General features: G+C 40.8%; 1 protein-coding gene across 4 annotated transcripts in view; it reads right to left on the reverse strand.

The window, feature by feature from the left end:
- The window catches only part of FGF13 (fibroblast growth factor 13), a 277,313-nt gene that overhangs the window by 148,536 nt on the left and 103,828 nt on the right, over positions 1 to 24,949 (reverse strand). The window lies entirely within an intron of this gene.

Below are 24,949 nucleotides of genomic sequence, written 5' to 3' on the forward strand. Positions count from 1 at the left end.
AGACAAAAAGTACACACACGACATATGCCATTACTTCCACTTTCCTAATAGAAAATATTTGTCATGATTCCCTCCCACAGGAGTGCAGGAAGATCCACCACCAACTTACAGTGCTACAGGAACCCCTCCCACTAAAGCTCTGCAAGCGCTATATTCAGCTTTTTTCTCTTCCTCTTCCTCAGCCAAGCCAGCATAGTTTTTCATGCTTCTGTGAATCCTTTGCAAATGTATTTTCTGCAAGATCTACAGCTGGGCATCAGCTTGCTGAATTCTACCATCAACAGGAACTGCATTGTTGAGCTCCATACACATAGTTGTGTCTTACCATTTAAAAGTCAATTTAGGAAATGACGCTGTTCATGGGATGATATATTTTTATGTCAGTGTATTGTAGCTTGCAATTTTTTTCCTTCACCTACTCCCAGATTGCTCTGACAAAAGCAAACTGATGGAAATGCACCAGACATACTCCTCAGCATCAACTTTCAGGAAGTTACAGACAATTAATGCAAAAATCCCTACTTTCCCTCACCAGCAGAAGTAAGCAGCAGCATTGTGCTCTCTCTCACTTGCTCTTCATCACACACGTGTAGCCAGCTGGAGACCATACTTCAAGGTAACACATCTACAAGAAGAGCACATGGCTATGCTCTCGCTTGTACCATATTAACAAGAGTGACAGACTAAGATGCATATTTATAAAGCATTCAAAAGCATCATCTGTGGTTGCATATATCCCCAGAGTGGTCTCCTGGAGCAAAACACACCTCTTCTGGGCCAGGTTGTGGAAAAAAGATACGGTAGACACCACAGCTGCTATGTCATGTTCCTCTTCTGCTGGAAACGCCAGCACTGCACAGACGCTTTTTTCTCGAGGCTCCCTGTACGCCACAGCTTTTGGGTGCATCCCACCTCTACTTAAAAGGCTTGTTCAATTAAAGGTCTCCCACTGTTCCCAGAAGCTTTTCAGCTTTATGGCATGTTCAATTAGCATCTAATCAAAAGAAAAAAAGGATCCATAGGACAATTGAAATAATCAGTACTTCTTTAATCTAACCAACAACCACTAAAGCCCTGACATCTTGCTATGAAGTTACAAATTTACACATGCTACCCACCAAAGCAGCTCCTGCCAGAGGCAAAATCAGCACAGCATTTGTAGGAGTCAAAACTGCCTCAGTGATGCTGCCCTGGAAGGTGAGCAGGGATGCTGGGGAGAAGCCATCAGGAGGCCGGCATCGACTGACACACGCCTGGCATTAGGTCTGCTCTCTTCTGCTACCTCAGCCCTGCCAAACCACCCTATCCCTAAACTATAAAAAACAGACCAATGACAAATATTCTCAAAAAAACCTCCTGAAAAGATACAAAATTCTTCCAATTAAAACATCTCTTCCTCCTTTCCCTGTCTTGCCACAGTTCAAACACTGAAGAGTTCAAGACTACCTACTGTGCCACTGAGCCACTGTGAACGTATTTCTTCAGAAAAATCAAAGAGTAGCTTAATTTAAGTTTGTCTGACCTGAGATGTTACCCTTGCTCTCAGTTATGGAAAGCCTTTAAATAGGAACAGGGAAAAAAAAAAAAAGTAAAAAAAAAAAAGTTGTCTGGTTCTTCAGCTTTTTTCTCTGCAGGCATGAATGCTTTTGATATAAGCTATTTATCAGTCTAGGAGAAAACTTCTGAAACTAAAACACTGGCAGCTCTGCAGTTATGCAAAGGGAATATTTTCTTCACCCATTGTGCTCTCCCATGCAGATAATAATTTCTGTGAATAGACACGCATTTCATTATTCACAGTACTCTGTGACCCTGAGATGTTCTGTAAATTCTCCATGTCAGTTCAGTAAAAAACACTGTTTTCCTCATGTCTATCTATATTCAGTTTCTGTGACATCTTCTTGCATTATTATGCAGGATTGCCCATCCATAGCAATCATTCCTTTGTTTTGATCATCTATGGAATGCAGAATAATGAAAGATGTTAAGATGAAAAAATAAAACAAAGCACTTCATCCTTAATTCAAATATTGAGTAAGTTAATGTACATTTTAAAAGTCCTGTACAAAAAATCTATTAAAGAAAATCATCTATGTTTGTAGCTAGTCTTCTAAATGGAAACTTGTAAAACAAGATTTGCACTGGGTCTACCATCAAAAACCAGATTTGTGTTCAGAGGCACAAAGTTAGGACATACCTCATGACTCCCACCCTCTTCCATTTCACAAATACATTCCTAACCAGCTATGTACACTGCCACGTTATTTAAAAAATAACTGAATTAAACCCCTGCTGAAGAGGAGAGCAAGGTGTAATCTAGATTTATTGACATTTCATCTGTCCTTATGCAATATTCACATGTCATTGTGCCTTCTAATAATTACAGTCTAATGTAGAGTAGGTAGACAAATATATCCATCCTGAATATCCCTCATCTACACAGGAAAATCTCCAAAACATTTATGAAAATAAAATCAATTGTATACATATTAGAAAAAAGCAAATGAATGAGGCAAGAGTGGCTGGGTGGAAACGCTCAACATTTAGACAAAAAAAGGAACAAAGAATCAGCGAAGTATGTAATAGAAAATATTTTCCAGATTTTAAGCATATCTACTCACACGCAGATTGTTTTTCCTCAGCTTCCCTTTCACTATGTCTGCAATGTGGATTGCACTTTGTGCCAGCATAAAAGCCCATCAGAGCAAACTCTGCATGCCCAGAAACATGCATGCACTGATGAAGCAGCAGTGCAATGCTGTGCTCACCAAAGCTGTCCACTGCTAATTCTCCAGCTGAGTAGCTGCACTCTTTGCAGGTAAATAAGAACAGAAGGTTGCAAACTTACTTACACCAGCATGCTCTCCCATCCACTGCATGTTCCCTGTGTTAGCTCCAGCTAGCACACCCTACTCTGCACACCAGCTCCCATACCTGTAAGCCTTGCCCCTGAGTTTCCAGTCACCTATGGAGCCTTACGTATCTCTAAATCACACCACCTAAAAGCACAGCACTGGAAGAGTCAAGTCAATTTTTTTCTCTGTCTTAGAAACATATTGTCAATTAAACAATGGAACAATTGGGAGTGCTGAATCCAGACGTTAAGAATACCTGTTTGAGTAAAGATTTTTTTAAATGATACTATTAGGAATTACATGTGATATGGAACTAATTTTCAAGCTACCTTGGATTTCTGCATGAAGGACAATGTATAAACCTAAGAGTGAGCATAAAATAACAGCAGACTGATCTGTGCGAACTTCAGGGACAGGTGCTGTCCTGCCCCAGTCCTCCTCATAATTGGCCTATTTCAGGAGGAAATCAGCTTACTAAATTTCAATCTAATCCCCAGGTCATCAAATGTCCATAGAACAAAACCAATCATCGGCATCAGTATCACTGCTATCATCCTTAGCCCAGAAGCAGTTTACCTGGGTGGGCCAGGAAGACACCAACAAACCTTTTGTCTCCAGAGGTGGTTCCCCCAGAACAGGGTCAAGAGAGCAGGGATGATAAAAATTCTGGTAGACAATTTGCGGCTGACAAGGCTCCCCAGGGCTGACATGCTCACTGGCACGGATGCAGGCAATAGCTCAGTGACGTGACTGCTGTCAACCTCACCCAAAACCACCAGCAGCACCCAGGGCTGAACCTGGCTGGGGCAGCGCAGCCGACATTCTTCCTGGGTGCACGTGAGAAACCTTCTTCATCGCCCACTGGCAACATTAAGGTTTCTCCTGGTGATTGATTCTGCTCCATTTTTATGGTTCTCCCTGACAAAGCAGTTTTACTGGCCAGAAGCTATCCACATCTTGTGCTAATAAATGCTACATATTCATTTATTTCTATTTATTAAACCTCTTCTAGCAAGAGCAGAGGTTATTTTAAGACTTGGAAGTAAAAAAGCAATCATTCAGTCATAGAGGGGAATGTCAGTAAACTGAGACCAGCTAAGGAAACCATCAATATGTCAGAAAAGCTCTTTCTGGATCCTTCCACTGCTTCTTGACTAACAAAGCCTGGCCAAGATGAAGCACGAGCACACATACATGGAGTTAACTGTCACTTGCTACTTACACAAGTTTTGAAATGCTCTTTTAATGCTCTCTCTTTACAGTGTGAAGAAATCATCCAACAAGCATAGTTTTTCATCATAAACCTGAAGCACCTAAAACATAAAAGCCTACTAGCTTAGACCTGCTAAATCGTCCAACCTGACTGCAGCTACTGTATGGGGAAGAGGGGATAATGAACACGTCAAACTATTTTATGTGGTGCACAGATTGTTCCCTATTACATTACCTGGAGGACATAACAAACGAGAGAACTGCAACTTGACAGAAAGTGTATACAATTAAAACTTAAAACTCCGGAGGGATGGATAGGAGATGCTTGACTAGGAGACATACTTCACTGCTATATGGTGCAGCTCTTGGCTGTGTTTCAGCTTGAGGGAAATACTTAAGCATGGGCGTCTGTTTATTTTAAAGATGTCAAACCATCAACCAATTTTATAAAACAAAAAGCATTCTGAATGGAAAGTACTTCAGAATAATCAACACGCTGCACAGGTTTTTTTGTATAATTAAAAAGTTCTTTATAAATGTATCTTCCCTATTTGCATGTCTAATCTGGTTTCAGCTCTTTACCAAGTTTATTCTAAAGTGGTTTTTCCAAGGAGAATAAAAAAAGCTAAAAAGATGCACAATGAACTTTTGGCAATATAAAAACTCTGATGCAAAACTGACCTGATTCTGGAAAAAGTGAAATGTGAACACAGCATGATATAATTGCATGAATTTGTTATTACACAGTCATTCTAACGACATCTGCTTCTTTCTTTGCCTCACTGACTTGCACAGTATACAAAGCAGACTGTATTAGATGCTGGTCATTCAGGAAGGACACCAGCTGACTGTGATCTGTATTTGCAACTTGATTATTTTAGGCATATTTATGACATGCCAGAAATCTATTGTTACACAGAAAATAACTGTCTTCAAAAAAGTATCAATAGCAAAGTTGAAATACTTCTAAAATGTGACTGAAAGAACAACTCGAAAACAAACATCATAAGAAGGGTTAATTTTGTATCAGAACACTCAGGGATTTTGCACTGGGATTTCTTTTTTGTCACTTTGATTTTGCTTGGTGTTTCCTCGTCTCATTTTCATGCATCAATGTATTGCATTCAAAACCAAAGTTTGATTCTACCACTCCTACTGGAAGGCTGTTTCAGTGTGTCATGCTCAGAAATCCATGTAATACAAAGAGAACATGGAAAGTATCATAGAGTATCACTAGCAGAAAGGTTATAGTTAGTTTCTCATGCATTTGCTCTTATAATTAGATTGGTCCTCCAGTCAGGCAGACAGTGGTGCTACCTAATCAATACGTCTGTGCACAAAAAGCAACAGAATTAGGCCAAATACAACAATAAAAGGGTAGAAAAAATTACATTAGATATGTACTATCGTAATTAAGGACTGAAAGATACAATGGTAAAATTGTCCTCTCTGACCTATGTTGCTGATGAAAGCACAAGGTGTACCTGTACTGTGATTTCTGAATTGGTGATATAAATGGTACTGCCAGTGACTTTCATGGATCTCCCCTGTGCAAATAAAACTCACAAAACCTAAATGGCAATGACAGATCTGTAAAGGATGAGAAACATTTCTCTATAGCTTGAAGAGAAATGCCGTGTTAGAACATAAAGAAATAAAATAATAAATTAAGCTACATGGCACATGCTTGAGATAAAAACCAAAATCCCCAAACTGCTAAATCATCAGCCATGATATCCAGGGGCCAGGCCATTCAGCATGGCCTGAACGCTGCAGAAGACAGGTTGCTGGACCAGGTGGCTTGATACAGTCTAGCAGGACTTACGTGGTATTTCACAACCCAGCTATCTTTTGCTCTACATGAGATATAGACAGATAGACTGAAGGAAGCTCCTTGCATCAAAACTAGTAGGATGCTTCATTCTTAAATAACCTATTCTAGACCTGCCCACTCCTGTATGCATCATTAAGAAACAGAAAATTATTCATATTTCACTATGCAACAAAACACTGCTAACTGAGTCTGAATAGATACAATACGGAAATTGCAATTACACTAACTCCAGCTGCTGAGACAGAACATGAACAGCAGCCATGGACTCTAAATCCCAGTTTAACAGTGCTTTCCAAAATTCCCCAACAAGACTGATAAACATAGACAATCCTGCAGTGAGACTTACGTATATTTTCCCTAAAATATCTTTTAGTTTTCATCCGTGTTTTGGTTTATTTTTTTAAATTTTATTTTTTATACTACATGCATTAATTGGAATACTACTAAGGATAACTTATGTGCTCAGCAGCAGCAATTATGGTGCTGAGACTCACAGTAAATCTTTATTGCAAATACCTTGTAATATCTGAAATTATCATGAGATATGTATTAAGTTTAAAATGTAACATGGGGACAGTCATAGAACCATAGAATGGTTTGGGTTGGAAGGGACCTTTAAAGATTGTCTAGACCAACCCCTAGCAGTGCTAAAGCTGTTCCAGCCTTGAAATCTGACAAGAGGAAGGCACAGGAGGAGAATGCCATTTTCAGTAAGAATTAAAGGGGATTACCTTTTTTTGAAATGAGTTTTCCACTTACATTGAAACATCAGTCACACAGCTCCCACTTTCAAATTGTCTCATCATTGTTAATACATTGTTTATACAACAATTAAAACCAGAAGGTTGATTTAATTTCTCAAGTATAGCACTCCAGTTGTTTTGTTGGATTTCTTTTTTCTCCTCCCAAAGATGGCCATAAGAAGAACTAGATATGTTTTTACACAATACCAAGTCTCACACATTTATTGGTTTCTTTTGAGAGACGTTAGGTACAACTTAAAGAATAGAAAAGAAATTCTGGTTCAAGTTCCATCAGATTGAACTTGTACTTCAGTCTATTAATTAATGAATCCATGCCTTAATTCAAAATGAGGGCTTTCAATCCTGTCATTACATTCCATAAGCCCTGATGATTATAAAAATATTGGTTCTGAATTGCTCTTGTTAATATTAGGCTGAACCAAATCAATAAATTCAAACTTAGATTAACTTGCATCAAAAGATAGTGCGTATCTTTAAATGGTATAGGCATTGATCTTTGTGTTCAATATTTCTTTTATTTAAAGACATTTAAAAGTATAAGGTAATGAGAAGTCTTTCCACTGAGAAATGCAGGATATTACTATACAATAGACAGTAAAAACCTGTCTAGTTTTCACATGCTTCACTGAGAAAGTGCCAGAGGTAATGAAGACCCATTGCACAACCCCACCTGCCGCTGAAAGAGAGCCAATGTTGAAAGGGATCTATTTTTAGAGGGATAAAGGTCAGCTAGCTAAGGCCTTTAGTCATGCAATGTCATCCGCACGTTAAGCTTTAAGATGCTTTTGAGCAAGGCATTTGCTATACAGTAAATGGCAAATTTTTTTCAAGACATTACATATTTGCAAGTTCACCTTCAGTAAACAGTGCCAAAAGTGCTCTCAGAAAAAAGAAATGGCACAATTACAACTTGAACAGGAATTAGAAAACGGCTGCACAATATAATGAGAGCCTCTGGAATGCTGTCCTGATCCTGTTCCCATGAGAACAGCAAGAATCAGAGGACGGGTTTTTAGGAAAATACGCAACATTTCTAAGTTCTTGAAGAGCCACTGAAATGTCATACCGTCTACAGGATGCCATAGAACTAGGCAAAGAACCACCTTGTGTGTGTACACAATGATAAAGCATCACGTTACATACATGCACATACAAAACACCCTCTTTGACAAGGGGTGGATGAGCCTAAAATCTCACGGCTGTCTGGGACCAGGAGTTACACTGCCTCAGCCTGGCCACATAGGTGCCACTCAGCAAAGCCCCGATGCCTGCAGTTCTCTGGCTCTGAGCAACACAGGGATTTCAAATAAGTATGGAGTCTGGGACTTGCTGAGCGACCTCATCAGAAAAACAATGGCTGACACAAGGCTTCACCTCTGGCAAAACACAGCACATGCACTAAGACCCATGTAAAAAGCGATGCTATTCACTTACTAGAAAATGAGCGGGATTTTTGGTTGAAAAATTTCGAAGGCTGAATTCAACAGTAGGTGAGCCAAGCACAGCATAAAATGGGAGGTGTAGCTACAGCCACACAGCTCACCTTATGGAGGAGAGCCCAGGCATGGCAAGTGCCAAGGGCCAACATGAGGAAGACAGATGTGGAGCTACAGCTGAGGAGTAGCCACAGGGCTGTAACTACTGGCAGAGAAGGGAAATGGCCTCCAGGTCTGCGCAAACCAAGTCTTCCCTGTTTGTCCAGCTTGATCTCCTACACCTGGGGTGTAAGCTGGTATCCTGCCCTGATGTACATGATGGAGGAATTAAGATATGTATGCACTATTTTGCATTTGCTTTGCTTTCACTCATGATGTCTGAATTGAAATTAAGCCACTCTTCATCTCCCCTAAATGGGATTTCTTGTTGGGAGGGAACAGCTCATAGAATCATAAAAGAACCATCTTCCTCCTCTACAGCAGGTCTCCCTTTTCACTGTGTAAGAGTGAACCCGCTCTGCCAGTCCTGGGGAGTTGGTGTTCAACGAGGAGTAGCACTTCAGAGGGGACCTACTAGGACTATTACCCACAAGAAAACTAGTCTGGCTTCTGTTCTGGATGTAGTTTGCTACACATGGCATGTAAATGAAATAAAATAAATCTCAAGTATTTCTACTTTAATATCCTGGTCTTTAGCTGAAGAGGGAATGATCACAGTCCTATCACAATGAATGAGATGAACAACAGCATAGAAGGTCACTACTGATACGCAGTTGTGAGCTCATAGAAAAAATAGCTTACTACAGTCTAAGTCACGGCACATTTGTAGATCCTTGTAGACAAAGGGTATGATAGAATGGTGGGGATTGATTTCATGTTTAATTTGCAAAATAAACTTGTACAGCAAACTTATAGAGAATCAGAACATCATGAATTTTGACACTTTGTAGAAATGAAGAAAGAACAGCAGAAAAAATGAAAGAAAGAACACAAGAATGAAAGAGCAAACTTTGCAAACTGACACCCGTCGTCCAGGAGCCCTTCCAACAGGAACACTACCAGCACTGCTGTGCTGGCACCAGTCACAGGAGGATCCAACTCATTCTCCTTCCTTTCAGAGTCCATACACCTAACAGGAGCAAAAATGTAGTCCTTGAGGATGCTAGATGTGACTTTGAATGGCAGAAGGAAGGCAACAGTCTATTAGGTGGCCTTTGTACAGTGGGAAGACACATAACGCAGGCAAGAGGTCTGTAGTGCCTACTACTTTCTGCCATGCCTTCAAAGACCTTATCTGCCCAACAATAAAACGCTCATTTTACTTAGTAACTGCTCTCACAAATCGTTCAAGCTATATAATGCAGAAAGCAGGGCTTTGAATGAACTGCAGTGAATCTTAAATGTTTTACGGACACTGGAGAGAAAAAGCAATGTTTTGCCTGTACTTTCTTCTTAGCAAGATGGGGAAAGAAAAGGGAAAAAAGAACTAAAGAAGATGTAGTTCATTGCACAGTATTTCTTGCTTCACTGTTATTTTTATTATTTGTCATTGCCTAGGGCACATGAGTTTATACTAAGTGAAAAAGTGGAGGAACAAAGTACAATTTCTATTTTTTCTCTCCTACATTCCCACAAGTTACAGCCACTGACATGCCGCAACTTTTGTCCCCATTATTCAGAATGGGCCTTCCTGCTCTTTTATTGCACTGCGTTCTGTTTCATCAGAAGTTGAGAAGCAATTTCCTTCATAGCTCAGATCACAGACGTAAAAATGTTCACCACCATCAGAATGATTTACAAAAGGCACTAGTCCTCTGCATCCTCAATACAGACACTGGCCTTCTTGTCTCCACTTTTATGACAGGTAGCAAATGAAGTAATGAAGTAGAAACGAAGTAATAAAACAAAGACAAATCATTCATCTTGGGAAGGTCTGCATCAGACCAATTAAAATAATGTCTTAGACACACTGCGATAACATACTATACCTATGGGAAGAGGCTACTAGCATGAGCAAGCCCTGCAATTGCTATTTTCTCCAATTATATCCCCAGAGATTTCTAGCTCTAGCATAATACAAGATTAACAAATTAAAATATATTAAAAAATTAATCTTTGTATTTTTTCCAATAAGCTATTAAAGGTGATGATAGTAACAAATCTCTGCCTGCAAGCTGGTCCTCACACAGGAAGCTCACATAAGTCAGTATGAACACCAGCTACAGTGAGAATTACTGAGGGCGAGGAAGGTTTGCAGACCTGGGTGCAGAGACAGGTCGCACAGCTGCAGTCCACGTTATGAGCCCATCAACTTCCCTGTGAGGCAAGGACTTTCGTGAAGTAGGTAAAAGGCTGTATCCTGCACTCCCGTTAGCACCAGAGGTGCAAAAGCTCCCGCCCAGCTCTCTCTCACATTGCATTTGATGTCATGGGACCAGGCAGCTCTCTGTTCCCCACTCACATCAGGGCTGCATCCATCCCTACTGCATCACTGAGGCCCAAGGGCTCGGGGCTTTGCATTTATATGCCAGTGTCCACCATTATACTATAAAGAATCAAATAAAGAGGATGTAAATCCTCAGCACTCCTCAGTATAAGCCGTCCACGTTGCTCCATCCTTTGTCATGTCCTCAGCAGCAGTATCCTCTAGAGTTAAATCACAGGCATAAAAATGCTCACTGCCAGAGTGATTTACAGAGCCGTAATACAAACAGCAGCCTCCGTCCCTCCTGCTGCGGCAGGCAGCACAGGAGGAGACCAGAGACCAGAGCATGAAGACAGTTGGCAAGAGGGCAAGCTAGGGATGGTCTTAGGCAGGCAAAAACCAGCACGATTTCATTCAGCCCTGCACTCAAAGTGCCCTACTATTCCTATAAATTTTCTGGCTGAATTTCAGAGCTGTGTCTGCTCCCCAGCTACAGGGATATGGGTACCTGGTACCACAGATCTTCCTCTAGACAGTCAGTCCTGTCTCAGAAGAGATGCTCCCTCATCTGTAGATTCTCCCATGTGCCTATAAATCAATCAAAATCTGGTTTAGAATTTTGTTCTTCTCTCATCTAGAGTCCTAGTCTAAAAATAGCACACATTCCCTTCACATCTGTTGATTTTCAAATAATTTTATAACACTGGTATCTAATTATAGTATATCATTGCTCATTACAATTACATGCCATTTACTGTTTGGATGGCCAGTGGAAACTCTTTTCATATTCCAAATAAATTCTTCATCAACATCACGCTGATTTTGTTTCAAAGATCTAGCAGAAAGACTAAAAAAAAATAGTAGGGTTTTTTTTAGCTCATCACTTCTGACCACTTCAAAGGTTTACAGCAAAATCTGGTGTCAAAAACAATGAACAAGAGTTGAACATTGAGGAGATTGCAAACCACAGAAAATCCACTGTGACAGAGTTAACTGAAGCATGATCATACAGGCTATCAGACAAATCTGGATCACTTGAATGGACTAGCACAGCTTAAAGGGGTTTTTCTTTCATTTATAATTAACCACTTGGCTGTCACATCATTGTATCCACATACTCTGGTTGTGAATGTTTACACTGAAATCTCTGTAGAAGACACAGAGACTGTGAGCTAGAAAAGGTGAGAAGGGAAGATATATATGTGCACCAGTGAGATGCTAAGTTTAGCATCATGAAAGCAGCCAGAGCAGAGGGAGAACCATTCACCAGCAAAACAGCCACCGAGGCAGCAGCTCGATGCACTTCCCTGGGTGCCTTTGTCCCAGCCTACAGAAACATTGAGGTGATGGAGCACAGTGAGGTTTTGGCTTGTGCAGTCTGACTTCTGATATGGGGTACAAGGATAAACTTCTGCTAGGAAGAGGTTATCATACAAAAAGTCACTAACACTCCCAAAAACCATCAGATGACACAGACAGTGGTCTATGTAACTTGAGACAGATTTCCCAGGAAGTTCCCAAGGACACAAAAAACTTGTCATGCTATCAGCAACGCTCAAAATGGAAACTGCATTAAGAAATATAATAATGAAGTATGGAACTCCAGTTTAAACAATGAACAAATTAATTTAAGCAAATTAAATACAGCTCAAACTGCTTTAAAAACAGCTGCTTCTGCCAGTAAATATACTCAAAGTAATTTTACAGAATGCCAGAATAACTGAGGTCTGAAGGGAGCTCTGGAGACCATCTAGCAAAAACTCCTACTCATACAGGGCCAGATAGATCAGGTCACACAAAGTTTATGCATTTAGGTCTTTAGCTACTCCTCTCAGAGAAAGCCATTTCACCAGAGGTAAAGGCAAGCTCAGAGTGTTTGCGATTTACTTTAAAATGCTGAAAATGCAGCTGTGAAGACTGAACCTCTAAGAAAGCCAGTGAAATGTTCAGTGCTTCACAAACAAAGCCTTCAGCACTGCAGCAAGCACATTCAGATCTCAGCCAGTCCTTGAAGAGGATGTCTGTATAAATCTAGTTTCTCTAAACCTGATACCACATAGGCATCTTCAGTGGCTTATCTACTTGTGTACCGCTGGTATTTTAAAAAAAGACTTTACTTTCTTTTTCCTATTTAGAATATTCTTCAAAGTGTAGTTCAACTCATTTATCACTGCAATCAGAGTCCAGAAATGTGCGCAGCAAAATCTTTAACCCCCTCAGACAAGACCAGGCAGTGACACTCAGCTCTGGAAAGCCACAGACCCATCTCGTTGGCGCAAGAGCCAGGAACAGGCACACATGCATTTTGGAGACTTCCCGACATCACAGAGAGTCTGTCCCTCACTGACTGCATCACAGCGAACGGAGAGCACTCTCCCAGTGTAATGCCAGACGCCCAGTCTGCCATCGGCAGCTAATGGTAAGAGGGGGCATCGTGTGGCAGCGTGTCATCTGTGCTCCTTGAGGAGTGGTCAGAACTGTTGGTTATTTGGACCAGTTGTGTCTCACATGTTGTCATATACCTGTCATGTCCCTTCTTCCTTCAAGCCTTTAAAGGAAGAAGCTGTCTGCTTCACAAAGTAGTCAAAGGGAATAGGGTTTATGCTATTGTAAAGCATCCACAGGGCAAAAGTCTGAGTAGACACTCCACAACTCAACCACAAGCCACGACACTGTAAGACATTGGGCTTTGTCAGTCCCACCGCTGAGCTGATACATGTTTCTACAGCCCTTTGCAGAACAACGCAACATTGCTCCAAGAGCGACAAACAACACAGAATTCTGTTCACTCCAGGCCCTTCGCTTTGTCTCCTGGCAGCTCTTGAGGGATTACTAATTTTGCAATAGTTGCCAGCACCAATACACCAACCAGTGGGTTGAATACTTTAGCTGTAATAAATAGGTTTAAAGAAAGGTTTTCTTCACTGACAACCTGCTTTATTTTTGCCAGCAGGCATGAATCAAAACAGAATCACAGTACCCTAGCCTGACTTCAAAGGATACGAACACTTAATTTTTTGCAGCCTTTGCTTCACTGTCCATTGTACTGCAAATACACCCCCAGGCCCCCCCAAATTCTTTCATCACCAATTTAACATTCTTTTTTTAAAGATGACAATACAGAGAGGATGAGACACATTTCCAGCAAAGGCTGACCCGGTATGACCTTGTTTATTTTCCAGAGCATGCCCAGCCTGTGGACACACACACAGTGGGTTTCTCCAGGGGCAGGAGGCTGAGCTGGGCCCAGCAGAGCTGGAGAATGAAGTGCCTCTGGACTCCCAGGGCTGCTTTCCCAGACAGAGCCTGGGCTCCAAAGGTTGACGTGCGCCAGCAGATGGGAGGCAGCACGTGATTTCCTTTTGCTCTATGGCACAGCAGAAGACTAGAGATCAGATCTAGGATTTAATGCAATGATGCAAGTGAGGCAATTAGTAAATGACTTGGCATCTGCAGACCAGCAGGCCCCCTGTTAACCAGCTAAGTACATTATCTTCGCAGAGATCATAGATTCTTCCCTTAAGCTAATTGTCTGTGCGTAACTTCTCCAACTTGTCATATCCTACTGCAGACTTGGGCTCCAACCCTGCAAGGTACCTCCTGCCCTTGCTCCACTGACATCTGTGGGAAGCAGCATGCCCCAACCTCCCTGACGAGAGCATTCTCAGGCTCAGAAGTCTCAGTGAAAGATGAAGGAGAAAGGAGACATTACTTTACCAAAACAATAATACTTCCTATACTCCCAAATAACCTTTTATTCACAAGCTTCCATTCAAGGGCGGGAAAAAAAAAAAAAAAGGTTTCACTTGTGAATGGCCTGAACAACAGGCTCTTAATTAGCACTGTCCTTCCCGTTCTCTCAAGTCTTGGTTCATCTTTACTCTGTGCCTGTTTCACAACCAGAAGAACATCAATCAGTCTGAGCAACAGCCCTTGTAAAATGCTAGTGCTTATCAAGCAGGGGCACTCCACCAGCAATACAGCCAACTTCAGCTAAGCTTAGGACAAGCAAAAAGAAAACAATGAAAAATTTCATGTCCTCCTGCCCCACCATTATCTAAAAGTTAACATAAAATGTTAATTCCAGTTAAAAAGGTGGAAAATATCTTGGTAGTGGTGACTAAAACATCCACAATGCTTTGAGGACCAGCAAACAACCTCTTTCTGACTTTCAGGCACTGAACAGGCTTTAGCATGTTTACTATGTCCAAAAAAACAATGCTGGTAATTAAAAACTGGCCTTTTCAACAAAGTGGCTCACATTTTAGACAGATGCAATGTCAGCCATAAGGCTACATACAGTTATAAGGACAGATATTTTTCAAGTGCTGCTTTCTATAGGGGGAAAATAATCTGTGATCCATGCAAGAGAGAAGGTAAGGACATGCCTTCCAGTGAAAGAAACCCTCTTCTGTCTTCTACCACACAGCATGACAACCCCACACCCCGGGGAGAGAAGAGAGGTGTGAGTAGCTGTTAGACAATCACAGAGCATGCTGCATTGGTGCACCTTTCATCTCAAAGGGCTTGACGGTATCGGCCATCCTTTGACGCTCACGAACATCCTGAAACTGCTCTTATTTCAGCCAGTGGCCGTTTCATTATCAGAAGCTGCCCAGGTACTACCTTACCGAACCCTGGCCAGCCATGTCAGTAATAACAGGAGCACACAGCTAAACTGCAAAAGTGTGGCTAGGAGTGGGGCCAACATCACAAGAGAGGAAAAGCCCTCAAAAGAGCACTATGGGGTTTGTATTAAAGCTGTGCAGAAAATGATAGAACTGCCCTGTGAAAATATTTGAGAGCACAGAAGGAACACTCCCTTCCATCTTGGTATGAAAAGCTAACATCTGTACAACCATCACCAGTCTGAAAAGCGTAAAACCAAATTTCAGTTCGGGTCAGACAAAAATGCCATTTAATTTTGATCATATTAAAACCAAAACAAACAAGCAAAAAAACCCCAAACCCCTGCAGGATTGGTTTGTTTGCTTTAAAGAGACCTGAAACATGAAAGAGGTTACATTCATTTCTCCCTCCTTTGCATTTCAGGTAGGTTGTTACTTTCATTTCTTTTATAAGAAATTTAGGCCCTTTTCCAGGGCTCTTTACACCCACACTTGATTTGGTACATCAATCATTTGTCTCCTCAATCAACTCCACCTACTATCACCTTGAACTTCAGAGGAGATGACAGAAGTACTGAGTATTTTGAAATATACTGTTCTGTTTTCTGTAGGTCCCATCTCGCTTCCCTCATACAGCTTCTGGCTCATCTTAGGCTTGACTCTAATCCTTCGCCACATGACACCGTTCCTCAGCCCAGGGCTCCAGTGGCCTGTTGTTGTCCCCTCCTTAAGGCGCATGTGAGGTTTGCTGCAGGTAGATGCTGCATGGCTGGGACCAGCTTCTGGACAACTGCACATTACTGAATACTAGAGATACAGCCCTCCAGGGACCTGCCAGATCAGGCTACTGAACTACCACTGGGTACGTGGATGGCTTGACATTTTCAAACATTTGTCCTTCAGCAGTAAAAGACTCCAGTGAGACTAAAGCAAACTGTGTTCTCAAAATGAGTATTGATCATACAACAATGTTCATTTTGAAACAGCCACGTTATCTGATCATTCCTGCTCTTCCATTTCCTCTGTGGATAATTTTGATTGCACTTTTGAAAGCACAGTCTGCCCCATTAAGATATTTAAAACTGCAACACAATACAGAGCTGCAAACTGTTGCAGAATGCAAGTATTCAGCTGAAGCACAGAGCAGTGTTTTGTCGATATTTATTTTACATGCACTGCCCATGTCAGGAGCATTTTATAGATGCTTGAAATTCCCTATCCCATCTTTTGCTTTTGTCATATGATACAAGACCACCTGTAAGGTGAACGTAGCCCTCCTCCATCTCAATAGAAGCAGTTATCGCATTCCCGCTCTCGCCCTTCATATTTTATTAACGTGGCAGGCTCCATGCTTGCCCCAATTGCAAAGAGCAGGACAAGACCTCCCTCAGGCAGGACAAACAAGGTTTCTGCAGAAACCTTGCCACATGCACAGACGGGAAGTAGCAGGTAGAGCTGTAAGTGCCAGCTTCGCGGCAGCTGTTGGTGAGGCAGGTTTCTCGACAGTGACGAAGCAGGCTCCCACCATGGGACAGGAGATGCTACCTGATGGCCTGGGGCCAGCCGGGATGCACACATTATCACACTGCTGGAGGAGGTCTCTGCCACACACCGGGCTGCTGGGAAGGGTTACAGAGCAGGGAAATATTTTGCAGATGCAAGCAGAGAAGGACTTTGAGAGAACAAGATTAATATGCTTGAGTTCAAATTTCTTGTAGAGACTAAACACCTCGTCACAACATGCTGTTCAGTAACACTATGTCAGCTAACGTTGTAACAGTGTGCTTTCAAGGAGGAAACTTAATAACTACTTTTATTAAACAGAGTCCAATGTTTGCTACCTTACCACAACTTGACATTTCCAGAAGGTCACAGACGAGCACATCTTTAAGCTAAACTATTCAGTAACAATACTACTCTGCATAGCATTTGTAACGTTTAAACTTTCTCATGATTTCCCTTATGAGATTAACAGAGGTTTCAAGTAATTCACCAAACTGAGAGCAACTGATGCTCTGTGACTGTGCTAGAAATTAAGTTATTGTAAACTGCAGTGTAGTGCAGGTGCTGACTGCTCTCTGGTAAAGAGAAAATTTCACATAGTTTAATATCAGCAAATCATAAACTATTTAATTAAGAGTTTGTGAACAGCCCCATTGAAAATAGTGGCAACACACTTCTGCGTAGTGTTGAAACGTGCTAAGGGTCGCAAATTTTTTCTGAACATCATTCGGTAACTAACCTAGAAGTCAAAATTGAAGACTGGTATGATAGAAATTGAAGGCAGTATGACATTCTGATGAAATAACAACATTCCCCTCCTCTAGCACCTTGGAAGCTACCACCATTACACTTCAGTCCAAGCACCACTGGTGATTTATATTTACTGAAGATGAAAGCCAACAACAAGCCCACTCGAAGTCTTTTTCTCTTTCAATTTATGCAAAGGCCAAATTTAACTTCAATCAGACTAGCACAGGAAAGCTCTGTCCATTAGCTGACAATGCAGTTCAGCTTGAAACTATTTTTTTTTTTTTTTTTTTTTGCTTTCATGTTCTATTGATTTGTATAGGCGTAAGTCTATCTTGTTCTGATTGTCCAGTTTTAGTATTTGTCCCAGAATAATTCACTAGAGTTGGTACAGACAAAGCTTTAGATGTTAGAAGCTGAAGACATATAACAGCATGAAGATAATGAAACTGAAATTTTTAGTTAAATCTTTTAGCATTAAGTTAAAATTTTTATAGACTTACAGAAAGGTACAAAATAAACTACAATACAACAATCATGCAATTTAAGAAATGAACAGATAAAGGCAGAAGCACACAGAGTGCCAGCAGCATCCAATCACAGACACAAGTATAAAGACAATATCCCTTTCTATGCCACAGGTGCCGTTCAAGTCTGTCTGGCTATCACATTAAACCTGACTATACAGACCAACTCATGTCAGTATCCACAGATAACAACAAAATCTCTTGCAGGTTTTTCTTTTGCCCCAGTGCTTAAACCTCGGCTAGGGTTTTCTTTTCTTGGATCAAAATCATTTAAGAATTTCAAGTGTTTCTTCTGTCTTAAAGAGAAACTCCTCCTTAACTTCACTAAATTACCATTATATTTGCTTTCTTTCAGCAATTCAGCCACTGAAATTCAAAAAGAAATGTAGGATCAAGTGAGCAACAGTTACCTCTCCACTGGCTATGAGGAGATTTTCACAGAATCATCTAGGTTGGAAGGGACCTTGAAGATCATCTAGTCCAACCGTTAACCTAGCACTGACAGTTTCCAACTACACCAGATCCCTCAGCGCTATGTCGACCCGACTCTTAAACCCCTCCAGGGATGGGGACTCCACCACCTCCCTGGGCAGCCCATTCCAACACCTAACTACTACTGTAAAGAAATACTTCCTAATATCTAGTCTAAACCTTCCCTGGCACAACTTGAGGCCATTCCCTCTTGTCCTATCACTTATTACTTGATTAAAGAGGCTCATCCAACATTCAATCAACATTCAATCACAGATGCACCTCAGTTTGGAAACTACCACACAGAAAATGTGATTTCAGGATTTTTTTACCATGTATCTGAACTGAGCATACATACTCTTAATTACAAAGACAGTCCCTGCACACAGAGAGCTAAAGTTTACGTGCTACCAGGCCATAACAATCAGCCTAGCAAGAGTCTTCTATCCACATTCAGCAAGTGAAGATAGCTTCCCTCTATAGATGTGGAAGTGAAGTGGCCCTTACTCAACATAAAAATTCAGTTCATACACTGCACTATTGTACACTGAATATATAAGCATTTCTTCGCAAGTTTTCAAATTTCCAGAGAGCAAGATAATGCTGACAAAGACAAAAAAATTCACTGCACACTTCATGTCTAACATGTAACATTTCAAGATATACTTTCCTTAATCTAAAGCTGGGCTCTCCCAAGCAGTAATATTCACCAAAATAACAGCTCCTGAGTCTGAATGAATTCTTTATTGAGTTATACAAGATTGCTCATAGGCTTTGCTCTCAACTTCCTACATCTAACCTCAGAAATTCCCACACCAGCTTAACAATAAATTGAGTTCTTTGTCACGCTTAATGAAAGAACAGCCACAGAGTTAATTCCTGCCTGCTTGGCCCACAGCCAATACAAAGCAAAGAGAAATTTGGGGGCATCGGCATTTAAACTGCATTTCACACAGTTGCCACCACTGTATATTTAAGCAGAAGTAACTCAGAGGTTTCTTAAAAAGGGATCACTTTGACTGGCTGCAGAGAGTTTCACAGCTTCTGAGTATCTCCAAAAAGCACAAGGAAACAGTTACCTGAACCCCTGCCCCCGTTAGCGCTTTAGGAAAATGAAAAGGAGGGAAAAACACTCAAGTAACTTCAACACGGCAGTATCTAACTTGCTTATGGAGTGGCAGTATCAACCACTAAACAAAAAGTGCCAGGATTCATGCAAGGCTCAAGAATATTGAAATAATTTTCCATAAGCAGCACAGTCTAGAAGAGCAAAAGTCCACTGCTGCTCTGCTGGCACACAGGGCTTGGGTGATGGAGATACCTGACCTATAGGCTTAAAATATAAAATAATAAACATGTATCAAAACCCACCAGGTGATCTAATGACATTACACAGGCTGATTTTTAAAAGTGAAAGAACAAACAAAGTGTGGAAAAAACCTGCAGTAGGAAGTAGCACTCCAATAAACAAGCAGCAAAGTATGTGAAAAGCTCTAATGCATTTGTCTGTTTGAAATAGTACTCACTGGATGGTTCATCTCAAAGCACAGGCTTTGTAGTCTTTATCCTCCTCAAATGACTCCCAGATAAAATTAGTCAGGTGATTTGCAGGATATATTGATTAAAGAGGATTTAGCTGGGGCAACATAAAAACCATCCAGCTTTATCTTTCAGTGAAAATGAAAGTGAAGAATGAAAGCCTGCAAGCTATTATCACTGTATGTAAATTAAGCTTTATTAATGAATGAATTAACTAACTACACTGAAAATGCTAGATAGGAGGTAAAATGATGTGTTCTCCCTCCTGAAAAAAAAAAAAAAAGTCAGATCTGAGAAAAAAGAGCAATACAAATAAAACAAGTTTCTACTGTTTGTTTTTCATTTTTTCTAAATATCTGTAACAGGCTGAATTTTCATCTGAACATTCCTGAAAAACCCTGAGATGTTTTCTCCTCCAATTCACAACTTTTTCAGCCTTTACATATCAAACATCCTCAGCTTCCCTCTATTAAATCCCACGTAACATGAACTTCCCAGACTTTTCACACTGAACACTGTTTTCCTCAGGGTTAACTTTCAAGCGCTCAAAAGACAAAATATCCTGACTGTGGTGTGCACAGACTGAAAAATCAGGGATTCTTCTGACATGGGGAAACAGCAACGGGCACCCTCAACTCCCCCAGCTGGGTGGGGGCTGTGCCGGGACTCCAGCTTTGCAGGAGACCTTCAGAGGAGTGTCCTGGCAGTAGCTCAACAGATGGTTTCTTTTATCTGCAGGCTAACATGTCTTTCACGCTACAGATTTGTGAAAACATATGTATGCCTTTACGTACTGTAAAAATCAAAATCCACCAATCTGAGCATACTGGGTAAAAGCAGCATGGTTCCCTATAAAGGGGTCAAGCTTAAACCTACATGTGCATAGGACTATACAATCCTCTATGCAATTGTCCATAATGTTTGCATGGAAAGAAAAAGAACTTATTGGATATGATTTAATACCATATTCCTTACACTGACAAATGCTTGCACTCCCTCAAGCAGTGCCACTGATAGCAAGGCATTCATCAAAACACATGGTAGGTTCACAGTCTGTGCCTAGTAGCATTTAGAAGTATCATTTTGTGTGAAATAACTGTCACTCGAGTTTCATCCAAAAGTCCTTGAGCATTATTTGTGCTTCACAAACCCCCCCACATTGGACACCTTTGTCTCAGAAAAGCTGCAGTGCACCGAACTCCGGACCGTGCTGCAGAAGGGGAAGCAAAAGGAAGGTACGCTCCAGGCAGCCAGCTTGGAAACCCATGTCGTGGAGGTCTTAATACATTTACTCACTTGTTAATGACTCCTCTGAGATGGCTTTGCTGAATCTTAATATGCTAGGCAAGGCGCACCTTCCCAACAGCAGAATACACTCCATTATGGAGAAAAGGTAGGGGAAAAAAGTCTGCTTAACACACTGCTTGCCTAGAAAGCTGCTTTGGTCAAGCCTAATTTGGGTTACGTCTGCCAAGTAGCTTAAGATAGGAAAAAAAGAGAGGGGTTCAGCCTGGCTGATAAAAGAGCAGTGATGTCAGCAGCCCCCTTCTCATCTGCTGTCAGCTGGAGCACTCATCTGCAATGCAATATCCTGCCTATACTTGAGCACATTTGAACTGGCAGCATTTATTGCCCAGGAAGGTGCCGCAACTACACTGCACCACGAGGGAAGCAAGAAGGACAGTTTTCAATCTGTCTTCTCAACACTGCTTTATTTCCTTAAATATTCAGCTGAGCCCAGATTGACTCCATAGGTCAGCAGCTAGATACTTTCCAGGGATGCAGGAGAAAGGCATTTAAATTCCCTCAGGCTGAAAAGGGAAATGAGTTCAAATCCACAATCCAAAGTTCATCAGCTCATCCAGGAACTACTGGGAAAAAGCACTGTGTCCCAGATGTGTTCTTGTTTTATGAATCATGCTTCTCTAGCAATTAACTCATTTCAAGAAGATAAAGATGCTTCAAAGGTTTTTTATTTTTATTTTTGGTTTGAGTTAAAAATATATACTCTTGTCAGTGAGACATATTGACAAATTTTCTTTTAGATTCAGAGCATATCTATTTTGTTTTTATGTGCTATTTTAGATCAAGTGCAGACCCAAAAAATAAATTCAATTATGTATTCAGCTCTATGCTGAAGTTTCATTTAAAGGCAAAATGAAAAGTATTAACAGACCATGGTGGGGTAGAGCAGTAAAGTGGCAGGTTAAAAGATCCAGGACTTCTGCTTAGTGGGCACATTTCTATGCTTTGTTGTCTTTGCAGCCCTTCCTAAAATTCCCAGCATTGACAAGAAAGTTCTCATGAGAACAATTTCTTGACTGTCTTGTTGCATTTCCAAGAAGACAAAGACCAACTTGTTTTACCATATCTGAGGCACAAAAAAGAAGTTGGAAGCTGGCAGCACAGCCAATTCAAGCCTACTTTATAGTAACTTCTATGACCCCAGTGCTTCAGCAGGATGTATAGGGGAGGAAAACCAAACCCAGGAGTCACCTGTCAAGAGAAGACCTCTAAAAACATGAGATCTTCCTTCTGTTTTGAACAGGAGATGGACTCACTGATTTTTTTTTACACAATGCAGGCCTGTTGCCTTTCCTCCTTTTGAATTTAATGATACCTCAAGGAGGAACAAGACATAACCCTCAGGCTCAGTTTTACACCAAGGTAAAATTGTTTCCCAGTGAAACTAGTTAAGGTTATAAGGCTTGCTTTCAAATTCAGTTAAAAAAAAAAAAAATTTTTACTTAAACCAATTTCTGACTCTGTTAACAAGCCAATGGAATTCCATATTCTGAACTGTGACTCTATGGAAAGACTCAAATTCTAACACCCATGCAGACAAAAGTTCTGATGTCAGTGGAAATGCTTGTGCAAGTAAAGTAAGCAAGATGTACGAGCTAACAGAATGTCATCCTTCAGCAAAATGACCCAATTTATGTTGTTTTATGTTTAAAGCAGACATTCCATTGTTTTACAAAAATAAATGTTCTAGCCTTTACAAAAAACCCCAAACCCCCCCCACATCCTTGATTCCCACATCAAGAGCACTGAAATAAAAATTTCTGTCTTAATCTGTGAAATAGCTGTTAAAATTTTGTTAATTTAGGTCAGTCAATGGCTTCTAAAATTTTAAAAGCTCATTGCAGACTTTCTGCATATTCAGCAATTAAACTTCTACATTGCACCTGGTAGTTTCCCACCTTGCATTCATAAAACAGATCCGGTTTTATGGAAGCACAGCATGTGGTGTGTAATTACTTCCGAGAAGTCAAGTAAAGCAGTTGGTCTCTTTTACAGTCCAATAACTTTCAATACTAAAATCACTTTAAAGAAACAATTTAAATGAAATTAAAGAACCAATTTGAGCTTTCATGACTTGAATTTTTTTTAATTGCTATGGTTGTTCAAAAGCAACCTGTGTTCCTTCCATTGTGGTATCTCAGACTGAAAGTATTACCCGATTCCTTTGCACAGCATTTCATTTAACCTCATACCCCTACAGCACTGAAGCCATAAACCTACATTTATTGAAGGCAACAGGAAACTTAACAGCAACTCAGGATTGAAACCATCTTTCCCTCACTGGGAAGCTGGTCACAGAGACAGAGCTGATGTCCACAAGGTCGGGAATTAAGCATTCTGCTGGACATACGGGCTACAGTTTTGGGGGCAATATTTCAGAAACAGGGCACAGAAAGCACATCCTTGAGAGTATTCACATCTTCCCTTAATGCCACCAAGAATTTGAGTGTGTGTAATCATACATGTTACTATCAGTGGGCATAACTAAGGGGATTTGGAAGGCTTCTTTGGGAGTCTCATTAGCAGTGCTGTTGCTTGAGTCAGTAAGATTTCTTTTAGTCACTGGAAGAGCTAGTAGAGCATATCGTAACTGGTGGTTGTAACGCTTTGACACACACCCCTAACAGTTTCTCTATAAGGCTTTCCTACTCAGGCTAGAAGGCACATTAGGCCTGAGAAAACTGAAGTACGCAACCTCCCAGCCTGCACAAGATGTCATCTTCTCTAAAAGTAAATCTGCTTACACTTAATTGTTTCTAACCTTCCCTTTTTGCATGTATGCCAGCATATGCTCATACATGTACATGCACACACACACACTCTTCAAGATGCCTCATTTATTTCCCTTTCTCTCCTCCTAAGCCCCTTGACTCACTCACATAAGCACACTTTTACCCGCTCATTGCTTGTCAAATAAAAAAATTACAAAGCTAAATCACTCACTCATGGAGGCTCCTCAATGTATTGCTGCAATTCAATCCATCATAAATATTCAAGAGATGCATCAACTGCTCTGTATAACCATGTTATCTCACCAACTCTGTTGGTGTCCCATTCCCTCCACCCTTTTCTCCATTCTCCCTTCTTTTGTCAATTGAAATCCCCATGTTCTTTTCTCCCTGTTAGCAGGGACAGTTATTTACTGCACCCATGTACAACATGCCAAAACCCGTTCTGGACTCTCTCACCAGTCCAGTAAAACAAATTCCCTTCTTTGCTTTGATAAATTGGAAAAATGTAACACACAAAATACAGTCAATCACAGCAAATGGAGTTAAAAACAGAACACCTAGCTTCTTATGTTGCAACTCATATCTGAATGAGTTTATCTTTAATCCTACGGAGAACTCTGCTGAACTGAACACAATTTAAACAGATCAAAAATTGAATTAATCATGTGAAAAGAACAGAAACACATGTATGACTGAAAATGATTCAGACAAATCCTCAGGTTAAGGTTTCAGTGGAACTTACTGTGGATGTAAGCTATTGAGCCTAACCCCAACCTCACACACAGGTAAAGTCTGCAGAACTCTCATCGACTCAGCAGAAACATGACACAAAGACAGGCAATCCTGGAGACTAAGCATCAGTTTTTGCAACTAGTAGGCAAGGACTTAGTCACATGCTTAATGAGTTACCATGCTCCAGCAGAACTGCAGTAGCAGCGTAGAAGCTTTGCTGCTGGGACTATGACTTCTCT

This window comes from Strix aluco, chromosome 10 (assembly GCF_031877795.1).
Source record: "Strix aluco isolate bStrAlu1 chromosome 10, bStrAlu1.hap1, whole genome shotgun sequence".
Lineage (NCBI taxonomy): Eukaryota > Metazoa > Chordata > Aves > Strigiformes > Strigidae > Strix > Strix aluco.